This window comes from Aythya ferina (assembly GCF_964211825.1).
Source record: "Aythya ferina genome assembly, chromosome: 1".
Classification (NCBI taxonomy): domain Eukaryota; kingdom Metazoa; phylum Chordata; class Aves; order Anseriformes; family Anatidae; genus Aythya; species Aythya ferina.
Window position 1 is genome coordinate 31,086,088 of NC_140296.1, and position 13,385 is coordinate 31,099,472.

Here is a 13,385-nt window from a genome sequence, read left to right on the forward strand (position 1 = left end):
AATCAACCTCTTCAGACCAGGAGGTCATGGCACTGAAACTGCCTGTTCATGAATGCAAAAGTTCCCCAGCTTCAGAAATCCTTGAAAGTACACAAATCACTCTAAACAAACCCAGGGAGAAATAATCTCCCCTTCCCCACTGCTCCCCTGCAGTGGGAAAGGCCTTTTGCTATCACTGATTTTCCCCCAGAGTGAAATCACATTCACCATTCAATACAAAATTAATAAAGGTATATAGAGCATGTTGAGCAAACACTGACATATCCCCAATGGTGAATTTACATCCCCCCATTCTGTTTAAAATTAATAAAGGAAGACAGAGCACACAAAACCAACACCAGAGAGTATAAAAACCCCACACGTAAAGCCCATCATAGCCTGCCACTTGGAAGGAGTTGCCATACCGCTGGAAGCCACTCCACATGTGAGGCAAAACATGCGTTGAAAATCCTGTTTCCTTTTCTCAGACGGGTTCGGGAGGGCTCCTGATAACGTGCCCTGTGGATTTGTCACTTGGGAGGGGGCATCTCGTGGGTTATTCATTGTGTTCGCAACGTTCCCGCGCCATTAAGTTCCCCTTCCCTTGTTCCTGCAGGTGATGCACAGGATAAAACATACTGCTGTAATCTGAGGCTTGCTCGGCTGCATCCTGACTTCCTCTTACCTTCTGCCCTTCGGTCTCCCAAAGGCGCACTCCGCTGTCATTTGCCTGTGTTTATGAGACTGTAAAATTTTCCTGTGATCTGAATAGCCAGCAAAAGGCTTCATCAGCCATGGTAATAGACCAGAGACTGCCAGAACAAGAGAATGCAGACACTATTAATGTCCGCCACGCTGGTCCCCTCCAGCGAATTGCCCTATTTTCGTTCAGGAAATAGATGGGAATTTCTGAATGAAAATGAGAATTTCTACCTGGGTGGTTACCCAGCCCTCAGCAGGTAGGTTCCTCCTTATGCACTGGGAGGCCACTCATGGAGACCGAATACCAGGAGGAAGGGGCTGTAGTAGTCACCCAGCAGCAAACGAGGGATAATCCTTTATACTCAAAGCGATCAATAGCCTCTTCTTGACTGGCCACTGTTAGAGCTGTACCCTTGAGAGCTGTGCAGACCTCCTTGGCAAGTACCAGCCATTGATCTGGCTGCAGGCAGCATCCACAACTGAACGGGTGCAGCTGGGAGCTGTCAGTTTTCAAAATGGTTATGGCCACACATTTCTGAAGAGAGGGGAGAGTTGTCTTGTATTGCATGCTGGCTTCAGGTTAAGCTTTTCTTTATCGCTCTGATGTTCTGCAGACACCACCGGTTACCCCCAGGTTCGCAGCGCCAGCTTCTCCCACCAGTTAATGCTTATTTTATGAGCCTAGAAATGATGCTGCACAGAGTGGAGCTGTGCCAAGAAGAGTTGTTCCTGCTTGTCTTCATCCTTGTCTTTTTTTTTTTTTTTTTTTTTTTTCTTTTTTTTTTTCTGTGCTTGCTGTGGCTGAAAGGGGAGAGCGCTGTAGCTGTGGCAAGGAAAAGCAGCCCAAGCTGCTTTGTAGTGCGATGGCTGGCATGCAGATTTACAACTGCCTGCAAGAATGTGTCAGTGAGAATGTGTATCTCAGGCTCTTCTCATACCAACTCTTCTCGTTGCTGCTAAGAGAAACAGTGCAGCAGTCTGCGCCGCTCTGGCAGAGGTCTGGAAATGGCACTGAGTGCCCCAGAAGCTGGAAAGTGGGATCCATTTTGGGAATGGCTCACATTCCCAACATCCTGGAGATGTTTCAAATATGATCTACCCATAGCACGAGGTGGTGTCCCCAGATATGTCAAGATGCGTCCCGTTGTCCCCTGTGGGGCAGACCCACAGTGTCCACGGGCTGGCAGCAGCTCAGTGGGCCCTGGGCTCATTGCCAGGCTGCTAAGCCATGCATTTCAGAAGCGTATTTCATAAGCAATGCCTTGGAGCTAACTTAAAGGTGAGCTGTTTGTTTGGGTGAGGTGCCTGTGCATTAGGTAGGATGAAGCTGTTGCAACAAAACATCTCCCTTCCAAGAAAATCCCTTCCTGTAGGCTAGTCTTTAGTCATCTTTGTAACCTTTGTCATCCTCCCCTCCCTGGGGAGTCTTCTGTGTGACCTTTGCTATTCTACCAAGGCGTGTCATAAATTATAATTCTTTTAAATGGCACTTAGGCTGTCGTAGCGGCTGCTAGCCTTGAAGATTTGCAGTCTACCCTGTAATTTTGAGAGAAAAAAAAAAATGGCTAAGTGACAGAAGAAATATTGTACTTCACGATAAAACTACTTTTGTGTTTGGTTTTCTGCTCAAGTCATTCATATCGCTGTCACTAACCTCATTCAGGTCAAGGGCTTGAGGCAGAGAACGGGCATAATATTTTTGGTCAGACCGATGCATCTGAATATTACAAACATCTGTAATTTTGAAATTGAAATGAATGTTGTGTTAACTCCTCAGGCAAATAATATTAAGGCATAATAGATTACTGAAGTTTGCATTTCTTTTAGCAATTTGAAGCAAGGCTCTTTTGGCTCGTTATTCCAGACATTAATGAGCCTGCTAACAAAAAGGGAGCTGCTCCTTATGGCTGCAGATTGGATCCCAGATCTTGCAAACTTCATAGGAAATTCTGTGGGCCAAGGAGTTGAACCAATAAAGGAAAAAATAATCAGGCACACATTAAATGTGAAGTGTGGAACAAAACATCTGCAGCACTCAGTGGATGTCTGGGCAACATACTTGCAGTGCTGCTTTGCCAGCTTACATCTGGAGTGGTTCATCAGAACAGAACAGATGCTAGTGTGAAATAGGTCATCATAGCAGCAGGGCATTAGAACAGAGACATTTCTTTCTTTCTTGCAGTAACAGCTATTCCTTTTTATTCACACCAATTACGAAAATGTTAGCCAAGTCTGAAATATGAATGCATGTATTGTGACAAGCCAATGCTCTTAAAAGGCATCAAGGTAAAAACCAACCTAACAAGGAAGCTTCAGAGAAGCGTGCCTTTCACAGTATGGACTGACTATCCTTTAACAGGCATAGTTACTGGTCTTTGTTGAGCTTATGATTTGTTTTTCTTGCCTCATTTTTGTGTTTCAGTAGAGATGTTGCTGAATGCCTTCTTGGTGGCAAATGCCCAGAAGCAGAGATGCTAATTCACAGGAGTTTCATCAGTCATTTCAAAGGAGAGGTCACACAGATAAGAAAAATGAACAGTACGCAGTATGTGAAGCAGTGACATTCAATGAGTCCTTGTCACTAGCAGCCATTAGCATGCAAGCCTGCTGTTATGTTTCAGTGCTTTATGTGCTTTTCTTGACCAGGCAGGGAGCCTTCGGAGCACTGTAGCAGTTAATACCATACAAGTTATTGTTTCTTTCTTGAATGCCTTATATTTTTAGTACCATTTAGATGCTTCTCGGTCCCCTTGTGCATCTAAAATTTTAAAGAGAATCAAAGAATGCATAATTTATATCTGTCCCAGAGGTAATGGAGTGACTCAATGATATCTGTGAAGGGGATGATTTTAAATTTCATGTCTTATGCAAGAGGTGGTTTTTGTATGAAAACTGCAAAAATTGGCCTCAGGGATACCCAGATAATTATCCTTATAACAACGGGCGTGGATTCCAGGGGGATTATAGCTGAAAGCTGTTGTGTATTGGACTTACCCTTGTGTATCATAGTTGTCATAATCGAAAACATAGCAACTGATAGATCTTGGGGAACATAACTTGTATTTTGACTTTGAGTAGCACATGCAGGAGGTGTGAAGCGACTGGTTTGCCTTGACTCTGTTGAAGAACTCATGCAAGACATAAGGCATTTGTTTACTGCTGAAATCATTTCCTTCACTTAAAAGCAAAACAATTGTTTACTGATGTTGGGCAGAACCCATCAGTACATGCTTTATCACACAGCACAGTTCCACTAGACTATTTCTGGTTTCATTTACCAAAAGTCTAGAAGTGCCATGGCTAGAAATAAATGTCTGCTTCTTTGATATGCTATATGTTTGAAAATGCACTTTAAGGTCTGTATTACAGACAGTTCAAAGGGAATATAAATTGGTGCAGTATTCTCTCTTTTTTCTTTTATTTCCAATCTAGTCCCATATATTCATTGCATTTTTATCAGGACTGTTTTCAATAACATGTCTTTAAAAAGAACTTAACATTTTGTATTTTATTTAACTTGGGCTTTGTTATATTTAAATAATTGTTATGATCTTGCTGCTTCCGTAGTTTAAAATGTTTAACATCCTCTAAACCAATTCTACACTGGCTTTTAGCATTGCGTATCCAAGGAGACAGCTGATCTTATTTTCTTTTCCTTTAGAAACTCTCTAGGTTTAACTATTCTTTCTACTTCTTGCAGGATTGGCCATGAGAATTTGTAACATTTCTTTGGAAATACAGTGATGGGGCCGCTGAGAAGTCACCTGCTTTTGTACAGGTCTGTAACCCCTATTGCATTCTGACTATTTCACCATGTGGATTCCTGTGCTGATTTGTTATCTTTTTTTTTCATCTCGAATGCATGCAAGTGAAATGAAAATCTAATTTTAATCTGGAGCAAGTGTTACAAAGAATGATTTTAGTTTCTTGAAAAATGTTTAGGATATAACTCTATTCTGTTACCGTTGTATAAATGTAGAGTAACCCATTCATCTTTCCTTTGAAGTGAATTATTACAGCTTATAGAGTTGAACTGCAGAAAGGAATTGGGCCTGTAAGTCATTTTCACCTCACCGCTATGTCTTTCTATGTGTGTTGAAGCTGCAGTACCCTAAAAGGCCCTGCAATCGATGGCTCCCACCCAGGTTGCTAATATGAGAGTAGTTGTCCCACAGCTATTGCTGTAGATATTTCTGGAGGCACAGTCAGCAAAGGGTTAGCAGAATTGCTGGAGCTTTTAGATCAGGAGGAGAGGGTCAGGGAAAGTTTAAGAAAATACATATTTAAGAAAAAAAAAAAAAGTTGATATTTAAGAAGCTGTAAAAAGAGCATAGTAATAATAGCTTGACTCCTGTAGTGTCAACATGACAAGGGATGCTGAAGAGGCTCCAGCTGATGTCCTTGTCAGCCAGAATGATAGTGTTATAAGCATAGTGGGCCACGATCACAATGATTTAGAGGGTAGAAAGCACTCCCCTGCATTTCAATATGTTTTTCTATGCAGGTATGTAACAGAGAAAAATTTGATTTCTTACTGCTTTCAAAGGTAGTACGGAACAGCATTTTTATAGAAATTTGGTCAGAGAAACCAATGGGAAAAAAACTTCCATCTAGGTAGAAAAGTTGCTATCAGAGCACTCTAATGGCTTATGAGAGTTGTACCTGGCTCTAAATAATCTTCAAAAACGGTCGTGCTTGAGTATGCTCTATTTCGTTCACTTCGTTTACCTAACAGCATTGTGGGTATAATTGCTTTTCTTGTTGCCTCTGCTCAGTCACTTAGCGTTCCATTAGTGTGTATGAATTCTGTAGGGGAAGTGGCTTGTAAACCTTAAACAAAAACAAACTCAGGTGGATTTAGGGTAAGACAGGTATCCAAAACTACCCTTAATTCATTATCAGAAATTATTATCAGTTCGTAATACACTTTAATGCAACTCCAGCTCCAAAATGCTTTACAAACTATTTGAACCTAGATGTAAGCCTCACACATGGCTACAGCTTCTGTAATGAGCAAAAGCCCTAGATCAGGCTAGTTGAGATGCTGCAGATACAGATCAGATCGTGATGCCTCAGGCCTCTGTTGAGTGAAAGCTCTGTGCTCAAAAATAAGTAGCTTTTCAGAGTAATTGCACAGCATTTGAATGATCTGTGTCCTTCTAAAGCTTTATGAATGCACTGTTTCTTTCTTTAATGATGTTGTCCCTTAGGGCAAAATTTGTGTTTTTCTGTGGGGACGGTGGGAGAAAAAAAGTACAAGCACTGAAAGGCGCTTAGGATAAAGGGAGAAAACTTGTTGCTCATGTTGGCATTTGAGTAGTAAATCCTTTACTAGCAGCAACAGCTTTATAAAATCTTCCTTTCCAGGCTTGTCTATGAGTGCTGTTTGAATCACGGCTCACCAAAAACTTCCAAGAGCTCCTGCTAAGTTTGCCAAAGTAAAGCGTGTTTGGACCTGATGAATTTGATACAAATGCAGTCAACAGCTGCTCTGCAAAGATGGTTTAGGCAAGTTTGTCTAAAACACATTTTAGAAGTTTCCTTAGTCACAAGTCTGATTCCTGAAAAATAATGGCTTTGAGATATACATACAAATTGCCATTGTGTCATTTAGAAAGAGGAAAAATAAGTTATTAATTTGATATATGTACATATTAGATTATATATGTACTACATGGCATGAAACATGGTATACTACCATGCTATACCTTTATTATAATTCAGAAGCAATGGAAAACCAATTAAATTGAAAGGCAAGACATTGCTACTGAAAAGGAGATACAAGGTATAATTTCTCCCTGGAAACTATTGCCCCAAGATATTATCAAAAGGTGTTGCATTTAACCTGTGCAATAAATAGATATTTACATCAGTAAGATTTCCATTGCAAATACATTTTTCATATTGCACAGTCAGAGAGCAATTACACGGCAGTTGCCTGGCTGAAGGGTGAGCTCACCTGTCCTCCCCCTGGGGTCTGAGTGAAGCTGCTTCTGCAGCTGTGTAGCTATCTATTGTACCACTTCTCTGTAGCATCTGGTCTTGCCATTGAAGGAAAACAGGATACTGGTCTAGCCAAATAATTCCTTTAATCCTGGTCAGCTTTTTCCCCTTACCCATGTCATCCACTGCAAATTTTATGTTTTTTTTTTTTTTTTTTTTTTTTCCTCATAATTTTCTTCTCTTCTTGTACAGTTCTTGTTTTCTTAAACTTTCTTTTATTTCCTGCCTATGATCCCTCATACATTCTCCAGATAAGCCTCCTTTTCCCCTACATCGTTGTTACTTATCCTTGCTTTGTTGGAATTTCATTCATTTATTGCTGGAGTTTCTTAGATTTACTCGCTGGGGTCCCTAAATGATACATTTCACCCAAGGCCTCTCAGGGTCTCCTCAAATCTTTGCCCCGACACCCCAGTGATGAAAAACATGTCTTGGTTTTAGGGGAAAGAGAGAAAAACAAAGATAATGAAAACAGTTCAGAGCATGGAAAGGAAATGGGCTGCCATGTGGGATGGAAAATCCCCATCTCCTGGGCTGTGCTCCTCGGCTCTGTCCTCGTGTCACAGCCCCCTGGAGCTGTGGTCAGCTGGGGCTGACTCTCAATGGGGTATGTGTGCACCGAGTGCCACACTGTTGTTTTGCTGCTTCTTCAGGTTATTTTCACAACTATGAGAATAGCAAGCTGGCAAATGTCATGGAGGGGGCGGGGAGAAAGGAGGGGAAGAGCCTAGGGAGAGCACTTTTCCATGCGAGCATGTAAGCATGGCAACCATACCTTTGATCTCCCTACCAGCGCTGCACGTGCACCTGGAGAGCCCTGCTGCCACTGTATGAGATATTCATGCCTGCCTTAAAGCCATGCTGCCAGGGAGGCCAAGCCCTCGATGCCACCAGGCTTTGCTCAAGGGTCATCTCTTCCACCCAAGGCTGCAAGGACAATGGTGTGGAGGTCTGTAGGGAGGGAGCAGGAGAGGCTGATGCACAAGCCAGAACCATGGAGGGAAGCAGGCATGTGTTATCTCTGTGCACCTTATTTTGGTGAATTGCCTGGCTATGAAAAGGGAGAAAGAAAAGGGGATGTTGCTACCTGTAAATATGCCATATGTGCATTTGATGCGTGCATTTGAATTATTGAACAGGTGGAAGCCAAGTAGCCTGTTAGCTGGAGAAAATCTATAAGCTAGATGCTCAGAGAAAATGTGGCAGAATAAAATGAAGAGGATGGGGAAAGTAAATCTCTCAAAGCTGTCATGAAGGGACAGTTGAATTTTATTAGAACAGAAATTAAAACAAGACTGTGAGTTTATAAAGATTAATGTGTTCAAATCTTGGGGTGTATGTACAAGCTGATTTAAATGCAATTATATACTTTGCTTTTTGAATGATGATTCAGAGCGTCTGTGACTATCCAACTTTGTTCTTTTTTGTTGCCTATAGCAAGATAAGGAGCAAGTGGCGGTTAGAAAAAAATAAAATGACAATTTGTTCACCTGAGTAAGAGCTGTGGCCAGAGCAGGCTTTCTGCATTTCATATGGATTCCTGGAAAACAAACCAACCAACCTAGAGAACAAATAGATCTTCCACTTTTTTTTTTTTTTATTATTATTTTTATTTATTTATTTATTTATTTATTTATTTATTTTATTTATGTTTCAAGTTGCTTCCAATGAGTTTTTAGGAATGGTGGCAAGTGCTTCCTCTGTTAGAGGAACAGCCCAGAAGCATCCTGAAATACCTCCCTGTTGTTTAATCACAGCTGCATCCCAGAAGGACAGTAAATGGTGGAGAGATTCCTACAAACTACCCTAAGGAGTAAGTCTCATTACATGTCACACCCCCATGCCCATCATCTTGTTTCCAAGTGGCGATTAGGTAATGATCGTTGCTGATCTTAACTCCTGTAGCATGATGTAAAAAGAAGGGTGATCTTTTATGCTAGCAGTCAAGGATGTCCTATGGACATTGAAAATCATTTGGCTCAGTTGCCTGGCTTGCCAGCAAGATGTCTAGATAAACTGAGAGATGTTTGCCTAATCTACATGTATTCTTTAAAAATATAAAAATCTTCCCATCAAGAAAATTTCAGTGCCACCCTATGCAGTCTCCTCCAGAACTACACTACACTTAGAGGGCATTCCTAAAATCCAAATTATGATTTCTTTACTCCACTGTAACCCATTTGGTGTTCTATTTCTTGTGAAGAGAGGGAAAAGTTGAACACTTTCTTTATAGTAAGTAGTCTGCTGAGTACTGAGAGAATGCCTGTATATTGGAGTTAATTTTTCTGTTTGTTTTTCAGAATAAGCAATTGCAGAACCTATAGGTCCCAATTCAAAAACTTTTTAAGGATTTATTTCTTCCTCCTGTGTGTCTGCAACCCTCTGGGTACTGCAACTTCTTGACTCAGGCGCCAATGTTAAGATGAATATTGTCAGTATGACTGCTAAATGGATACAGATTATGTAAAATAAGCTCAACATTTAGAAGCTTGATAACTAATGATGGAGATGTACCCTGACTTAAAATGACTCCAATCCGTATCTTACCTCAGTTTTGTCTAGGTGGAATCCCTGCCAATGTCTTCTCTCTTTTCTCAGTATGATACTAGGTAATGAATGACATTGTTTGAGAGACAATAAGCGTGGAACTGATAGCTCTCAGCATATGGATAACTACACAACTTGCACCTTTTCATTGCCCACATTTTGGCTGCACAGAGATATTTGAACAATAGATGAGGCAAAATGGTGGCCATAGCACATTTCAGAAACAGTAATTGTCCATTCAGGTCCCTTTAAAAGACAGAAGGCAAAGAACTGCTAAGTTTTCTATCACTAGTGTCCTCAGAAGAATCAATCACACGTCATGAATAATAATAATAGAAGAGGGAGGACAGCTGCTCAGCCAAACACCATCAGTATTGACACCTTCCAGGAGAAGTAATCACTAATCCCCTTGACCAAAGCAGGTGTCACAGCAAGATAAAAGTCATAAGCTCCAACTCCAGTGAGAGTCTGTTACCTTAGATGGAAAGATATGAATTGGTTTCACTTCTGAAAGGAAGTTAAAACATCTTCTCCAGTTGAGAGAAGGAAAAATCCACTGTCACTGCTACAGTCCAAGTCTCCAGAAACAGCAGTGTGACCTGCAGAGCTTGTTATATATATATATATATGTAAATGTATATATATGTATATATATATAAAAGTGTTAAGGTGGCCAAATGAACAGTTAAAATTGTTAAGGTGGCCAGCTGAAATGAACAGTTACATTTTTTTTTAATTTTTATTATTTTTTTTTTTTTCCCACCCCAGCCCAACACAATGCTAGCATTTTTATGTCCTTTCCCTCTTGCTTTTTAGCTAAAATATGTGGAAAGGCTACCTGTTCAAACAGTAAACATTACAAGTATTTTTTTGTATTTGTGCACATGAGGGAGAATGTTGGTGAGCTTGATCTTGCAATTAATATATTTGCAATGCTATTGTCATTAGAAGCTGCCTGTGATGATTATTCATCTCCTTCTTTCCAGCCTCATAAAAACTCTGACATCATGTTAATTCAGGAAAAATTTCTGTTTATCTTCAGAACTCAAAATCCAGCAAAGTTCAATCAATATCATAAATAACAGTAAGGCAAAGCCTTGAATTTGATAAGAAAGTTTCAGCTTTCTTTTTAGGCTAATGCATATCATACACAACACTTCGGGTCTGAAAGTCCTAAGATATAATGCTCCAGATGGACTCAGATTTCTAGAGTCAACCATTGCATCAAAGAAGAGGGAATGCAGAGAAATGGATTATTAGATGCCACAAGTGAAAAACAAGAAGCAAAACTTAAAGCAATCCACATCAGCATTAATATGAGTTGGTTGACTCTATAGAAGAAATGATCCAATAATGGCTGTAGGCAACCGCTCAGGAAATAATGTGTTCCTACTTAATGTCATCGATCCCACATTTCAGAAACAAAAAGACCACTGAATATTGTGTTCAAGAGGCTTTATAAGAATCAGAGGAAAGCAATACCAGGCAGTTTGCTCAAACAGCAAAAATGAAAGTAAAAAGATGAAAGAAAATCTTGGGTCAAAGCACTCTTTAACTTTGAGCTTTCAGAACATTATTAAAAATTAACCAAGAAAAGGGTAAAGCATTCTATTTCCCCATATATCTTAAAACTTAAAAAAATAAAAAATAAAAAAAAAATCTCCAGCTAACTAGACACAGTTTTTCCTCAAACTGTAGAAAATTAGCAAATAGCTTGAGGATGCTACAACTACATCAGCTGTACCGATGCTCTTCCCAGCAGAGCTATGGATTCTTTTGAGCTATGGCTATGGGCTGTTTCTCAGGGCCTCCACTGATGGCCAGCATTGTACCTCTACTCTGGACATGTCATTCCAAGGCCTAATTTTTCTTACAATTAGGAAACTTTTTTTATTATTTCTTGACCTGTAAGTTGCTTCTGTCCTATCTACAATGAACAAGAAATGTTTATTCCCATTATTATCTTTTCTTTGTAGCCACCTTGACTATTTTCAGTCTTTTGTTATGTTTCCTACAGGTCTTGTCTTCTTTATATTAAACAACATTTTGCTCCTTCAATTTTTGCCATGTTTTGTGGAGTAACTCAGTGTCAATTGGTCATGTTCTACTTAAAATGTGGCTTCCAACCCGGGACCTAAGGTTGTGATTGAAGTCTTTTTAAAAGTGAAGCAGAATTCTCCCATGTGTCTTGTAGATAACACTCTTCTCTGTATTTCTAATGTGACATTCATAAATACATGACAGTGACTCTGGTTAAGCCTGAGATCTGCTGGATAACCTCAGATCCTTCTTAGCAAGACTAAACCTGTTTGGTTATTTCCCATTTGGTGTTTGCTGAGTTGACTGTTTCCTCCCCTCTCAGAGATAGTTATCAACAGTTCTAGATTTCTTCAGCCAGTTATATACATATTCTCATGTGAAATTCTTAAGGCCCAGGCAATCTGAAAAGTGTTAATGTATTTCGGTGCTCTCTAATCTTCTTTTCCCTACTATAACCTGAATTTCTACTCTTTTGTCTCCAGTGTTAACTGTGCTGTCTTTCTGATCATAGCTGATTTTTCAAATAGCTCTTCCTCCCACCGGTAAGCAAACCAACTCTTTCTTCTTGCTATTGCTAATAGTGGTATTCTTACTATAGAACTTAATATTTTTCTTATGAAGGTTTTCCAATTTTACCTCTGTCTACCAAAAGTACACTGCAATGTTACACAGACTAGAGAAAGGACTTCGAAAGACAGCATACGATTTTCATAGCATGGGATTCCACAGAGGCACTAGATTTACAAGAGCAATTGAAGACAGTTATGGCAGTACTTGTCAGATAACACAGATGTCACTATTCTTACATTCTTAGTGGAAAATTGAGTTGATCTAATTAATAACTAGGAACTAGCACCAACGAGAATAAGGAAAAAAAAATTCAGAGGGACCAGAGATCTTGAAAGGAAAGGTTATATGTTAAATCCAGGAGAGGGCTGAATCTGAAACATGGCAACTTGTTCATAAAATTGACAAGTCATGTGGTTTTCTCAAAGGAAACTTAATTTCTTCAAAATGTACTTCTTTTAATGTTTGAAGGCCACCAATTCACTTATGTAGTTAATCGCATTTTTCTCAGTTTCTTTCACTCCACTGAAAACATCCAAAGTGCCCTTATATTTCATTCTTCCCTCTTCATGCAGCCTTTAGGGCTGCTAAAGAAAAAAGGGGAGAAGAGAAAGAAGATGATTACAGAGTACCAGGTTAAAGACAAAGCATCTTGAGCCATGAAGTCTGGAATCACTGTCAAACATATATAAGTATATATATTTCCTGTTCAGCACTCTCAGAAATCCTGGCCAAAGTTCTGCAGACCAGTTGCTGTCAGGTTCTCCTGTCAGTCACATCTGAGTGAAATCAATCACATGCATTATCTAAGCCCAATGAACTCTACATTCACAGTTGTCTGAGCATTCTGAACCTCTGATCTTTCTATAACCCCACTAGGAGCATATCCCTTCAGTGCTAGAGACCTTTGCCTCCAGATTTTCTAATGGTCAGTCTTCTAATCCTTCCTTCCTCTGTTAATGCATCTTTGATTTTGCCACCTCTGTTTTTCAATGTAGTTTCTTTCTGTAGGTTCAAATGCATTTATATTTCAGTTGGAAAGTGCCTTTTGAGAGCCATACAGCCAACAGAAAGCTTGCAGTGCCATCAGGCAGGCCTTTGGAAAAAGTCAGTGTTTGATTGCCCAATGCAACATGCTATTTTAAGGTCTTTAAGTTATAACAGAAAAACTTAAGTTATAACAGAAAAAACTTAAGTTATAACTTTAAGTTATAACAGAAAAACATGCGAGTGTGTTTTTTGGCAGTATTTTGTTTGCTTCTATGAAGATATTTCACTGTATGTGCTGACCATTCACTGGACTGCTGACAGTCTAAGTACTGAATGAGTAGTAATGATCTTCAGACTATGGAGTCTAAACAAAAAATTTTGATCTGCAATCTCAGGTCTTCCATGCATATGCTCAGGCTACAAAGTTTTTGCTTGGCACTCCCAGTAGGGAGCTGTAACTCAGCAGTCTATGGCGTGGGTCCAGAGTCCATTCCTTTCTCCTCTAGTCCTCCTTCTGTATTTCTTTCTGCAAAATTTCCCTCAAAGTCTGAAATTAC

The 13,385-nt window shown here is 39.8% G+C and overlaps 1 protein-coding gene across 5 annotated transcripts in view; it reads left to right on the plus strand.

Annotated features, from left to right (window-relative positions):
• The window catches only part of ENOX1 (ecto-NOX disulfide-thiol exchanger 1), a 361,330-nt gene that overhangs the window by 106,205 nt on the left and 241,740 nt on the right, over nt 1-13,385 (plus strand). For all 5 annotated transcript variants that reach the window (XM_084530082.1, XM_084530077.1, XM_084530081.1 and 2 more), the window contains exon 3: nt 4,382-4,459. The gene's annotated coding sequence lies outside the window, so the exon portion shown is untranslated. The remainder of the gene's footprint in view (nt 1-4,381; nt 4,460-13,385) is intronic.